The sequence below is a fragment of the Eriocheir sinensis genome, unplaced genomic scaffold (genome assembly GCF_024679095.1).
Source record: "Eriocheir sinensis breed Jianghai 21 unplaced genomic scaffold, ASM2467909v1 Scaffold75, whole genome shotgun sequence".
Classification (NCBI taxonomy): domain Eukaryota; kingdom Metazoa; phylum Arthropoda; class Malacostraca; order Decapoda; family Varunidae; genus Eriocheir; species Eriocheir sinensis.
The window spans coordinates 316,555-332,257 of record NW_026112109.1 but is presented as its reverse complement, the minus strand read 5'-3'; positions in this window follow the sequence as shown (position 1 = coordinate 332,257).

The following is a 15,703-nucleotide window of genomic DNA, read 5'->3' as shown; positions in this document are numbered from 1 at the left end:
TTAAAAAAAATATATATATCAAAACACACATAAAATATTTGAATTTGTATTAAAATAAATATACGAAATGCACACACAATAAGGTAAATTTGTATTGAAATAGATTTGCAAAATACATATAAAACAATGTAAATTTGTTTCAAAATATATATACGAAAACACATAAAATAACGCAGATTTCTATAAAGATATATATACAAAATACACATAAAATGAAGTAAATACGTATAAAAAAATGTGAACAAAATACACATAAAATAATGTAAACTCGTATCGAAATAAATAAAGAAAATACTAATAAAAGAATGTGTATTTGTATAAATATAAATATACAAAATACACATAAAATAACGTAAATTGATATAAAAGTATATATAAAATACACAAAAGTAATTAAATTTGTATGAAAATAGATATACAAAATACACATAAAATAACTCATATTTAAAAAAAATATATACAAAAATACACATAAAATAATTAAATTTGTATTAAAATAAATATACAAAATACACATACTATAGGTAAATTTGTATTGAAATAGAAATGCAAAATACACATAAAATAATGTAAATACGTAGAAAAATACATATACAAAATACACATAAAATAATGTAAATTCGTATCAAAATAAATAAACAAAATTCCAATAAAAGAATGTATATATCTATATATATATATATATATATATATATATATATATATATATATATATATATATATATATATATATATATATATATATATATATATATATATATATATATATATATATATACAAAAAATTCACATACAATAAGGTAAATTTGTATTTAAAGAATATGCAAAATACACATAACAATGTATATTTGTTTCAAAATATATATACGAATACACATAAAATAACGTAGATTTCTATAGAAATATATATACAAAAAATAGATGAAATGACGTAAATACGTATAAAATATATATACACAATACACATTAAATAATGTAAATTCGTGTCAAAATAAATAAACAAAATATCAATAAAAGAATGTGTATTTGTATGAAAATAGATATACAAAATACACATTAAATATTGTAAATTTGTATAAAACTCTATACAAAAATACACAAAAAATAATTTAAATTTGTATGAAAATTAATATACAAAATACACATAAAATTAGGTAAATTTGTATTGAAATACATATACAAAATACACATAAAATAATGTAAATTTGAATGAAAATATATAAACAAATACACTTAAAAAAACGTAAATTTGTATGAAATATATATAAAATACACATTAAATAATGTAAATATGTATAAAAAAATATATACAAAAGACAAATAGAATAATGTAAAATAGTATCAAAATAAATACACAGAATATTAATAAAATAATGTAAATTTGTATGAAAATAAAGATGCAAAATACCCATAAAACAACGCATTTTTTATGAAAATATATATACCAAAATACACATAAAATATTTAAATTTGTATTACAATAGATATACAAAATGAACATACAATAAGGTAAATTTGTATTGAAATAGATATGCAAAATACATATAAAACAATGTAAATTTCTTTCAAAATATATATACGAATACACATAAAATAACGTAGATTTCTATAAAAATATATATACAAAATACACATAAAATGAAGTAAATACGTATAAGAAAATGTATACAAAATACACATAAAATAATGTAAATTCGTATCAAAATAAATAAACTAAATGCCAATAAAAGAATGTGCACTTGTATAAATATAAATATACAAAATACACATAAAATAACGTAAAATTGTATAAAACTATATACAAAAATAAACAAAAAAAAATAAATTTGTATGAAAATAGATATACAAAAGACACATAAAATAAGCTAAATTTGAATTGAAATAAATATAGAAAATACATAAAATAATGTAAATTTGTATCAAAATATATATTCAAATACACATATAATAACGTAAATTTGTATAAAAATATATAAACAAAATACACATTAAATAATGTAAATACGTATAAAAGATATGTACGTAATGTAAAAATTTATAAAATTAAAGATGCAATATACCCATAAAATAACTCATATTTAAAAAAAATATATACAAAAATACACATAAAATAATTAAATTTGTATTAAAATAAATATACAAAATACACATACAATAAGGTAGATTTTTATTGAAATAGATATGCAAAAACACATAAAATAAAGTAAATTTGTATCAAAATATATACGAATACACACAATAAAATAACGAAAATTTTTATGAAAATATATATACAAAATACACATTAAATAATGTAAATACATAGAAAAATATATATACAAAATACACATAAAATAATGTAAATTCGTATCAAAATAAATACTAAACAAAATTTCCTCTAAAAGAATGTATATTTGTAGGAAAATATATATACAAAATACAAATAAAATAACAAAAATTTGTATAAAAATATATACAAAAATACACAAATTTTTTTAAATTTTTTTTGAAAATAGATATGCAAAATACACATGAAATTAGGCAAATATATATATATTGAAATACATATATATATATATATATATATATATATATATATATATATATATATATATATATATATATATATATATATATATATATATATATATATATATATATATATATATATATATATATATATATATATATATATATATATATATATATATATATATATATATATATATATATATATATATATATATATATATATATATATATATATATATATATATATATATCTTTTATACGTATTTACATTATTTAATATGTATTTTGTTTATATATTTTTATACAAATTTACGTTATTATATGTGTATTTGAATATATATTTTGATACAAATTTGCATTATTTTATGTATTTTCTATATTTATTTCAATTCTAATTTAGCTTATTTTATGTGTCTTTTGTATATCTATTTTCATACAAATTTAATTATTTTTGTTTATTTTTGTATATAGTTTTATACAATTTTACGTTATTTTATGTGTATTTTGTATATTTATATTTATACAACTACACATTCTTTTATTGGCATGTGTATTTTGTATACATTTTCTTATACGTATTTACTTCATTTTATGTGTATTTTGTATATATATTTTTATAGAAATCTACGTTATTTTATGTGTATTCGTATATATATTTTGAAAGAAATTTACATTGTTTTATATGTATTTTGCATATTTGTATAAATATAAATATACAAAATGCACAAAAAATAAGGTAAATTTATATAAAACAATATACAAAGATACACAGAAGTAATTAAATTTGTATGAAAATAGATATACAAAATACACACAAAGTAAGCTTAATTTGAATTGAAATATATGTACAAAATACATAAAATAAAGTAAATTTGTATCAAAATATTTTTACAAATACACATATAATTACGTAAATTTTATATAAAAATATATAAACAAAATACACATTAAATAATGTAATTACGTATAAAAAATATATACAAAATACACATATAATCATGTAATTCGTATCAAAATAAATAAACAAAATACCAATAAAATAATGTAAATTTTTATGAGAAAACATATACAAAATACACATAAAATAAATAAATTTCTATAAAAATATATGTAAAAAAATGCACAAAATAAATTTGCATTAAAAAATATATATAAAACACACATTACATAATGTAAATGACTATAAACATATGTATACAAAATACCTATGAAAAAATCTAAATTCGTATCGAGTTAAATAAAGAAAATACCAATAAAATAATGTAATTTTGGATGAAAATATATATAGAAAATACACATAAAATACGTAAATACAAATACAAATATACACATAAAATAATTTAAAATTGAATGAAATAAATATACAAAATAATCATAAAATAAGGTAAATTTGTAATGAAAAATATGTAAAAATACCCATAAAATAATATAAATTTGTATGAAAATATATATACAAATACACATAAAATAACATGAATTTGTATAAAATTTGTATCAAAATAAATAGGAATACACACAATAAAATAATGTAAATTTTTTTTTAAATATATATACAAAATACACATAAAATAATGTAAATACGTAGAAAAATATATATACAAAATACACATAAAATAATGTAAACTCGTATCAAAATAAATAAACAAAACTATAATAAAAGATTGTATATTTGTAGGAAAATATATATACAAAATACAAATAAAATAACTAAAATTTGTATAAAAATAAATACAAAAATACACAAAAAGAATTTAAATTTGTTTGAAAATAGATATGCAAAATACACATAAAGTTAGGCAAATTTGTATTGAAATACATATACAAAATACACATAAAATAATGTAAATTTGTATGAAAATATATAAACAGATACACATAAAATAACGTAAATTTGGATAAAATATATATACAAAATATACATTAAATAATGTAAATATGTATAAAAATATATACAAAATACACATAGAATAATGTTAAATCGTATCAAAATAAATAAACAGAATATCAATAAAATAATTTAAATTTGTATGAAAATAAAGATGCAAAATACCCTTATAATAACGCATATATGCATAAAAATATATATACAAAAATACACATGAAATAATTAAATTTGTATTGAAATAAATATACAAAATGCATATACAATAAAGTAAATTTGTATTGAAATACATATGCAAAATACACATCAATAATGTAAATTTGTATCAAAATATATATACGAATACACATAAAATAGAGTAAATTTCTATGAAAATATACATACAAAATACATATAAAATGATGTAAATAGTATAAAAATATATATACCAAATACACCTAAAACAATGTAAATTCGTATCAAAATAAACAAACAAAACTCCGATAAAAGAACGTATATTTGTAGGAAAATAAATATACAAAATACACATAAAATAACGAAAATTTGTATAAAAATATATACAAAAAAAAACAAAAATAATTTCAATTTTTATGAAAATTGATATACAAAATACACATATAATTAGTTAAATTTGTACAAATTTGTACATGTACAAAATACACATAAAATAATGAAAATTTGTATGAAAGGAAAACAAATACACATAAAATAACGTACATTTGTATTAAATATATATACAAAATACACATAGAAAATAATGTAAAATCGTATCAAAATAAATACACAAAATATCAATAAAATAATGTAAATTTGTATGAAAATAAAGATGCAAAATATCAATAAAATAAAGCATATTTTTATAAAAATACATATACATAAATACACATTCAATAATTAAATTTGTAGTAAAATTAATATACAAAATGCACATAGAATATGGTAAATTTTTATTAAAAAAATATGCAAAATACACATAAAACAATGTAAATTTGTTTCAAAATATGTATACGAATACACATAAAATAACGCAGATTTCTATAGAAATATATATACAAAATACACTTGAGATGCTGTAAATACGTAAAAAAATATATATACAAAATAGACATTAAATAATGTAAATTCGTGTCAAAATAAATAAACAAAATATCAATAAAAGAATGTGTATTTGTATGAAAATAGATATACAAAATACACATAAAATAACGTAAATTTGTATAAAACTATATACAAAAATAAACAAAAATAATTTAAATTTGTTTGAAAATAAGTATACAAAATACACATAAAATTAGGTAAATTTGTATTGAAATACATTTACAAAATACACATAATATAATGTAAATTTGATAGAATTTACATAAACAAATACTCTTAAATTAACGTAATTTTGTATAAAATATATATACAAAATACACATTAAGTAATGTAAATATGTATAAAAAAAATATATACAAAACCCAAATAGTTACGTTATTTTAAGTGTATTTGTTTATATATTTTCATTCAAATTTACATTATTTGATGTGTATTTTGTATATGTATTTCAATACAAATTTACCTAATTTTATGTGTATTTTGTATATTTCTTTTCAAACAAATTTAAATTATTTTTGTGTATTTTGTATATAGTTTTATACAAATTTAGGTTATTTTATGTACGCATTTACATTATTTAGTGTGTGTTTTGTATATATATTTTTATGCAAATTTACTTTATTTTATGTGCATTTTTGTACATATATTTTTATAGAAATTTGCGTTATTTGTATATGTTTTCTCATACAAATTTACATTATTTTATTGCTATTTTGTTTATTTATTTTGATACGAATTACATGATTATATGTGTATTTTGTACATATTTTTTATACGTATTTACATTACTTAATGTGTATTTTGTTTATATATTTTTAAACAAATCTACGTTATTATATGTATTTGTATAAATATTTTGATACAGATTTACATTATTTTATGTATTTTGTATGTACATTTCAATTCAAATTTAGCTTATTTTAGCTGTATTTTGTATATATATTTTCATAAAAATTTAATTATTTCTGTGTATTTCTGTATATATTTTTTTACAAATTTACGATATTTTATGTGAATTTTGTGTATATATATTTATACAAATACACATTCTTTTACTGGTATTTTGTTTATTTATTTGATACGATTTTTATGTGTATTTTGTATTCATTTTTTTATACGTATTTACTTTATTTTATGTGTATTTTGTATATATTTTTATAGAAATCTACGTTATTTTATGTGTATTCGTATATATATTTTGAAACAAATTTACATTTTTTAATTTGTATTTTGCATATCTATTTCAATACAAATTTACCTTATAGTATGTGCATTTATCTCTTTTAATAATATGTATTTTTATAAAAAATGCGTTATTTTATGGCTATTTTGCATCTTTATTTTCATACAAATTTACATTATTTTATTAATATTCTCTGTATTTATTGTTGATACGATTTTACATTATTCTATTTGTGTTTTGTATATATTTTTTTATACATATTTACATTATTTAATGTGTATTTTGTATATATATTTGATACAAATTTACGTTATTTTAAGTGTTTATGTTTATATATTTTCATTCAAATTTCCATTATTTTATGTGTATTTTGTATATGTATTTCAATACAAATTTACCTAATTTTATGTGTATTTTGTATATTTATTTTCATACAAATTTTTGTGTATTTTCGTATATAGTTTTATACAAACTTAGGTTATTTTATGAGTATTTTGTATATCTATTTTCATACAAATACACATTCTTTTATTGATATTTTGTTTATTTATTTTGACGAGAATTTAAATTATTTAATGTGTATATAGTATATATATATATATATATATATATATATATATATATATATATATATATATATATATATATATATATATATATATATATATATATATATATATATATATTTATACGTATTTACGTCATTTCATGTGTATTTTGTATATATATTTCTATAGAAATCTACGTTATTTTATGTGTATTCGTATATAGATTTTTAAAAAAATTTACACTTTTATGTGCATTTTGTATATTTTTTCAATACAAATTTACCTTATTGTACGTGCATTTTGTATATTAATTTTAATACAAATTTAATTATTCTATGTGTATTTTTGTATATGTATTTTTAAAAAAATATGCTTTATTTTATGGGTATTTTGCATCTTTATTTTCATACAAAATTACATTATTTTATTGATATTCTGTGTATTTATTTTGATACGATTTTACATTATTCTATGTATATTTTGTATATCTATTTTATACAAATGTACGTTATTTTATGTGAATTTGTTTTCATTTCATACAAATTTACATTATTTTATGTGTATTTTGTACATGTATTTAAATACAAATTTAACTAATTATATGTGTATTTTGTATATCTATTTTCATACAAATTGAAATTAATTTTTTTGTTTTTTTGTATATATTTTTATTCAAATTTTCGTAATTTTATGTGTATTTTGTATATTTATTTTCCTACAAATATACATTCTTTTATAGGAATTTTGTTTATTTATTTTGATATATATATTTTTATACTTATTTACATAATTTTTTATGTATTTCAATATATATTTTCATAGAAATTTACTCTATATGTTTATACAAAAAAACACAAAAATAATTTAAATTTGTATGAAAATAAATATACAAAATACACATAAAATTAGGTAAATTTGTATTGAAATACATATACAAAATACACTTAAAATAATGTAAATTTGAATGAAATTATATAAACAAATACACTTAAAATAACGTTAATTTGTATAAAATATATATAAAAATACACATTAAATAATGAAAATATGTATAAAAAAATATATACAAAACACAAATAGTATAATATAAAATCGTATCAAAATATATACACAGAATATTAATAAAATAATGTACATTTGTATGAAAACTAAGATGCAAAATACCTATAAAATAACGCATTTTTTATAAAATTATATATACCAAAATACACATAAAATATTTGAATTTGTATTAAAATAAATATACAAAATGCACATACAATAAGGTAAATTTGTATTGAAATAGATATGCAAAATACATATAAAACAATGTAAATTTGTTTCAAAATATATATACGAATACACATAAAATAACGTAGATTTCTATAAATATATATATATACAAAATACAAATAAAATTAAGTAAATACGAATCAAAAATGTATACAAAATACACATAAAATAATGTAAATTCGTATAAATATAAATAAACAAAATACCAATAAGAGAGTGTGTATTTGTATAAATATAAATATACAAAATGCACATAAAATAACGTAAATTTGTATAAAACTATATACAAAAATACACAGAAGTAATTAAATTTGTATGAAAATAGATATACAAAATACACACAAAATAAGCTAAATTTGAATTGAAATATATATACAAAATACATAAAATAAAGTAAATTCGTTTCAAAATATTTTTAACAAATACACATATAATAACGTAAATTTGGTAAAAAATATATAAACAAAATACACATTAAGTAATGTAAATACGTATAAAAAAATTATTACAAAATACATAAATAATCAAGTTATTCGTATCAAAGTAAACAAACAAAAAACTAATTAAATAATGTAAATTTGTATGAGAAAACATATACAAAATACACATAAAATAACGTTTTAAGTTTCTATAAAAATATATGTACAAAAATGCACATAAAATTAGTTTGCATAAAAAAATATATACAAAACACACATTAGATAATGTAAATGAGTATAAAAATTTGTATACAAAATACCTATGAAATAATCTAAATTCGTATCGAGTTAAATTAAGAAAATAACAATAAAATAATGTAATTTTGGATGAAAATATATATAGAAAACACACATAAAATAACCTAAATACAAATACAAATATACACATTAAATAATTTAAAATTGAATGAAATAAATATACAAAATAAACATAAAATAAGGTAAATTTGTAATAAAATATAAGTAAGAATACACATAAAATAATATAAATTTGTATGAAAATATATATACAAATACACATAAAATAACATGAATTTGTATAAAATTTGTTTCAAAATATATACGAATACACACAATAAAATAACGTAAATTTTTATGAAAATGTATATATAAAATACACATAAAATAATTTAAATACGTAGAAAAATATATATAAAAAATAAAAATAAAATAATTTAAATTATTAAAAAATTAAATAAAAAAAATTAAAATAAAATAATTTATATTTTTAGGAAAATATATATACAAAAAACAAATAAAATAACTAAAATTTGTATAAAAATATATACAAAAATACACAAAAATAATTTAAATTTGTTTGAAAATAGATATGCAAAATACACATAAAGTTAGGCAAATTTGTATTGAAATACATATACAAAACTCACATAAAATAATGTAAATTTGTATGAAAATATATAAACAAATACATATAAAATAACGTAAATTTGGATAAAATATATATACAAAACATACATTAAATATTTTAAATATATATAAAAATATATTATATTATATATATTTTTTTTGATATTTGCGTATTCATGTATATTTTGCATATGTTTTCTCATAGAAATTTACATTATTTTATTGGTATTTTGTCTATTTATTTTGATACGAATTACCTGATTATTTGTGTATTTTGTACATTTTTTATACGTATTTACATTATTTAATGTGTATTTTGTTTATATATTTTTATACAAATTTACGTTATTATATGTGTATTTGTATAAGTATTTTGATACAAATTTACATTATTTTATGTATTTTGTATATATATTTCAATTCAAATTTAGCTTATTTTATGTGTATTTTGTATATCTATTTATTTTAATACAAAATCAAATATTTTATGTTTTTTCGTATATATATATTTTTTTAAAAATGCGTTATTTTATGGGTATTTTGCATCTTAATTTTCATACAAATTTACATTATTTTATTAATATTTTCTGTATTTATTTTGATACGATTTTACATTATTTTATTTGTGTTTTGTATATATTTTTTTATACATATTTACATTATTTAATGTGTTTTTGTATATATATTTGATACAAATTTACGTTATTTTAAGTCTATATGTTTATATATTTTCATTCAAATTTACATTATTTTATGTGTATTTTGTATATGTATTTCAATACAAATTTACCTAATTTTATATGTTTTTTGTATATTTATTTTCACACAAGTTTAAATTATTTGTGTGTATTTTTGTATATAGTTTTATACAAATTTAGGTTATTTTATGTGTATTTTGTATATCTTTTTTCATACAAATACACATTCTTTTCATGATATTTTGTTTATTTATTTTGACACGAATTAACATTATTTAATGTGTATTTTGTATATATATTTTTATACGTATTTACATTATTTCAAGTGTATTTTGTATATATATTTCTATAGAAATCTACGTTATTTTATGTGTATTCGTATATATATTTTGAAACAAATTTACCTTTTTTTATGTGTATTTTGCATATTTTTTCAATACAAATTTACCTTATTGTATGTGCATTTTGTATATTAATTTTAATACAAATTTGATTAATCTATGTGTATTTTTGTATATGTATTTTTATAAAAATATGCTTTATTTTATGGGTATTTTGCATCTTTATTTTCATACAAATTTACATTATTTTATTGATATTCTGTGTATTTATTTTGATATGATTTTACATTATTCTATGTGTATTTTGTATATATATTTTATATAAAATGTATTTGTTTTCCATTCATACAAATCTACAATATTTTATGTGTTTTTTTGTACATGTATTTAAATACAAATTTAACTAGTTATATGTGTATTTTGTATATCTATTTTGTATGTATATTTTCATAGAAATTTACTCTATTTTATGAGTATTCGTATATATATTTTGATACAAATTTTCATTATTAATGTGTATTTTGCATATCTATTTCAATACAAATTTACTTTATTGTACGTGCATTTTGTATATTTATTTTAATACAAATTTGATTATTTTATATGTATTTTTGTATATATATTTTTATGCAAATATGCGTTATTATATGGATATTTTGCATCTTTATTTTCATACAAATTTACATTATTTTATTAATATTCTCTTTATTTATTTTGATACGATTTAAAATTATTCTATGTGTTTTTTGTATATATTTTTTTTATACATATTTACTTTATTTAATGTTCATTTTGTATATATATTTTATCCAAATTTACATTATTTTAAATGTATTTGTTTATATATTTTCATACATATTTAAATTATTTTATATGTTTTTTGTATAATTCTTTCTACGTATTTAAATTATTTTATGTGTATTTTGTATATACATTTTCATAAAAAAATTACGTTATTTTATTGTGTGTATAAGTATATATTTTGATACAAATTTTATACAAATTCATGCTATTTAATGTGTATTTGTATATATATTTTCATACAAATTTATATTATTTTATGTGTATTTTTTCATATATTTCATTAGAAATTTACCTTTTTTTATGTTTATTTTGTATATTTATTTCATTCAATTTTAAATTATTTTATGTGTATATTTGTATTTGTATTTAGGTTATTTTATGTGTATTTTGTATATATATTTTCATCCAAAATTACATTATTTTATTGGTATTTCTTAATTTAATTCGATACGAATTTAGATTATTTGATAGGTATTTTCTATACATATTTTTATACTCATTTACATTATCTAATGTGTGTTTTGTATATATATTTTTATGCAAATTTATTTAATGTTCATTTTTGTACATATATTTTTATAGAAATTTGCGTTATTTTATATATATAGTTTTATATAAATTTACGTTATTTTATGTGCATTTTGTATATTTATATTTATACAAATACACATTCTTTTATTGGTATATTGTTTATTTACATTTATACGAATTTACATTATTTTTTGTGTATTTTGTATACATTTTTTTATACGTATTTACTTAATTTATGTGTATTTTGTATATGTATTTTTATAGAAATCTACGTTATTTTATGTGTATTCGTATATATATTTTGAAACAAATGTACATTATTTTATATGTATTTTGCATATCTATTTCAATACAAATTTACCTTATTGTATGTGCATTTTGTATATTTATTTTAATACAAGTTCAAATATTTTATCTGTATTTTGGTATCAATAATTTTAAAAAAAATGCGTTATTTTATAGGTATTTTGCATCTTAATTTTCATACAAATTTACATTATTTTATTAATATTCTGTGTATATATTTTGATACGATTTTACATTATTCTATTTGTGTTTTGTATATATTTTTTTATACATATTTACATTATTTAATGTGTATTTTGTATATATATTTCATACAAATTTACGTTATTATATGTGTATTTGTTTATATATTTTCTTTCAAATTTACATTATTTTATGTGTATTTTGTATATGTATTTCTATACAAATTAACCTAATTTTATGTGTATTTTGTATATTTCTTTTCAGACAAATTTAAATTATTTTTGTGTATTTTTGTATATAGTTTTATAAAAATTTAGGTTATTTTACGTACGCATTAACATTATTTAATGTGTGTTTTGTATATATATTTTTATTCAAAGTTACTTTATTTTATGTTCATTTTTGGACATATATTTTTATAGAAATTAGCGTTATTTTATATGTATTTGTATATGTTTTCTCATATATATATATTTTGTTTATTTAGTTTGATACGAATTACATGATTATATGTGTATTTTGTACATATTTTTTATACGTATTTACATTACTTAATGTGTATTTTGTTTATATATTTTTAAACAAATTTACGTTATTATATGTATTTTTATAAATATTTTGATACAAATATACATTATTTTATGTATTTTGTATATACATTTCAATTCAAATTTAGCTTATTTTATTTGTATTTTCTATATATATTTTCATACGAATTTAATTACTTCTGTGTATTTTTGTATATAGTTTTATACAAATTTACGCTATTTTATGTGTATTTTGTATATTTATATTTATACAAATACACATTCTTTTATTGGTATTTTGTTTATTTATTTTGATACGAATTTACATTATTTTATGTGTATTTTGTATACATTTTCTTATACGTATTTACTTCATTTTATGTGTATTTTGTACATATATTTTTATAGAAATCTACGTTATTTTATGTGTATTCGTATATATATTTTGAAACAAATTTACATTGTTTTATATGTATTTTGCATATCTATTTCAATACAGATTTACCTTATTGTATGTGTATTTTGTATATTTATTATAATACAAATTCATTTGGTATATATATTTTTATAAAAAATGCGTTATTTAATGGGTATTTTGCATCTTTATTTTCATACAAATTTACATTGTTTTATTAATATTCTGTGTATTTATTTTGATACGATTTTACATTATTCTATTTGTTTTTGTATATATTTTTTTATACATATTTACATTATTTAATGTGTATTTTGTATATTTTAAAACAAATTTACGTTATTTTATGCGCATCTGTTAAAATATTTTGATACAAATTTACATTATTTTATGTATTTTGTATATATATTTCAATACAAATTTAGGTTATTTTATGTATATTTTGTATATCTATTTTCATTCGTATCAAAATATATAAACAAAATAGCAATAAAATAATGTAAATTTGTATGAGAAAACATATACAAATACACATAAAATAACGCAAATTTCTAAAAAAATATATGTACAAAAATGCACATAAAATAAAGTAAATTTGCATAAAAATATATATACAAAACACACATTAAATATTGTAAATGCGTACATAAAATAACCTAAATTTGTATAAAACTATATACAAAAATACACAAAAATATTTAAAATTTGTATGAAAAGAAATATACAAAATACACATAAAATTAGGTAAATTTGTATTGAAATACATATACAAAATACACATAAAATAATTTAAATTTGAATGAAAATATATTAACAAATACACTTAAAATAACGTAAATTTGTATCAAATATATATGCAAGATACACATTAAATAATGTAAATGTGTATAATAAAATATATACAAAAAAGAAATAGAATAATGTAAAATCCTATCAATATAAATACACAGAATATCAATAAAATAATGTAAATTTGTATGAAAAGAAAGATGCAAAATTCCCATAAAATAGCGCATTTTTTATGAAAATATATATAACAAAATACACATAAAATATTTAAATTTGTATTGAAATAAATATACAAAATGCATATACAGTAAGGTAAATATGTAATGAAAGAGATATTCAAAAATACATATAAAACAAAGTAAATTTGTTTCAAAATATATATACGAATACACATAAAATAACGTAGATTTCTATAGAAATATATATACGGTACAAAATACACATGAAATTATGTAAATACGTATAAAAATATATATACAAAATACATATCTTGGTAAATTCGTGTCAAAATAAATAAACAAAATATCATGAAAAGAATGAGTATTTGTATGAAAGTAAATAATAGATAATAAATTTGTATGAAATATGCAAGATACACATTAAATAATGTAAATATGTATAAAAAATATATATACAAAAAACAAATAGAATAATGCGAAATCGTATCAAAATAAATACACCTAATATTAATAAAATAATGTAAATTTGTATGAAAATAAAGATGCAAAATTCCCATCAAATAGCGCATTTCTTATAAAAATATATATACCAAAATACACATAAAATATTTAAATTTGTATTGAAATAAATATACAAAATGCACATACAATAAGGTAAACTTGTATTGAAAGAGATATGCAAAAATACATATAAAACAATGTAAATTTGTTTCAAAATATATATACGAATACACATAAAATAACGTAGATTTCTATAAAAATATATATACAAAATACACATAAAATTAAGTAAATACGTATAAAAATAGATATATAAAATACACATAGAATAATGTAAAATTGTTTAAAAAAAAAATAAACAGAATATAAATAAAATAATGTAAATTTGTATGAAAATAAAAATGCAAAATACCCATAAAATAAAGCATATTTTTATAAAAATACATATACAAAAATACACATAGCATAATTAAATTTGTATTAAAATTAATATACAAAATGCATATACAATGCAAAATACCTATAAAATAACGCATTTTTTATAAAATTATATATTCCAAAATACACATAAAATATATGAATTTGTATT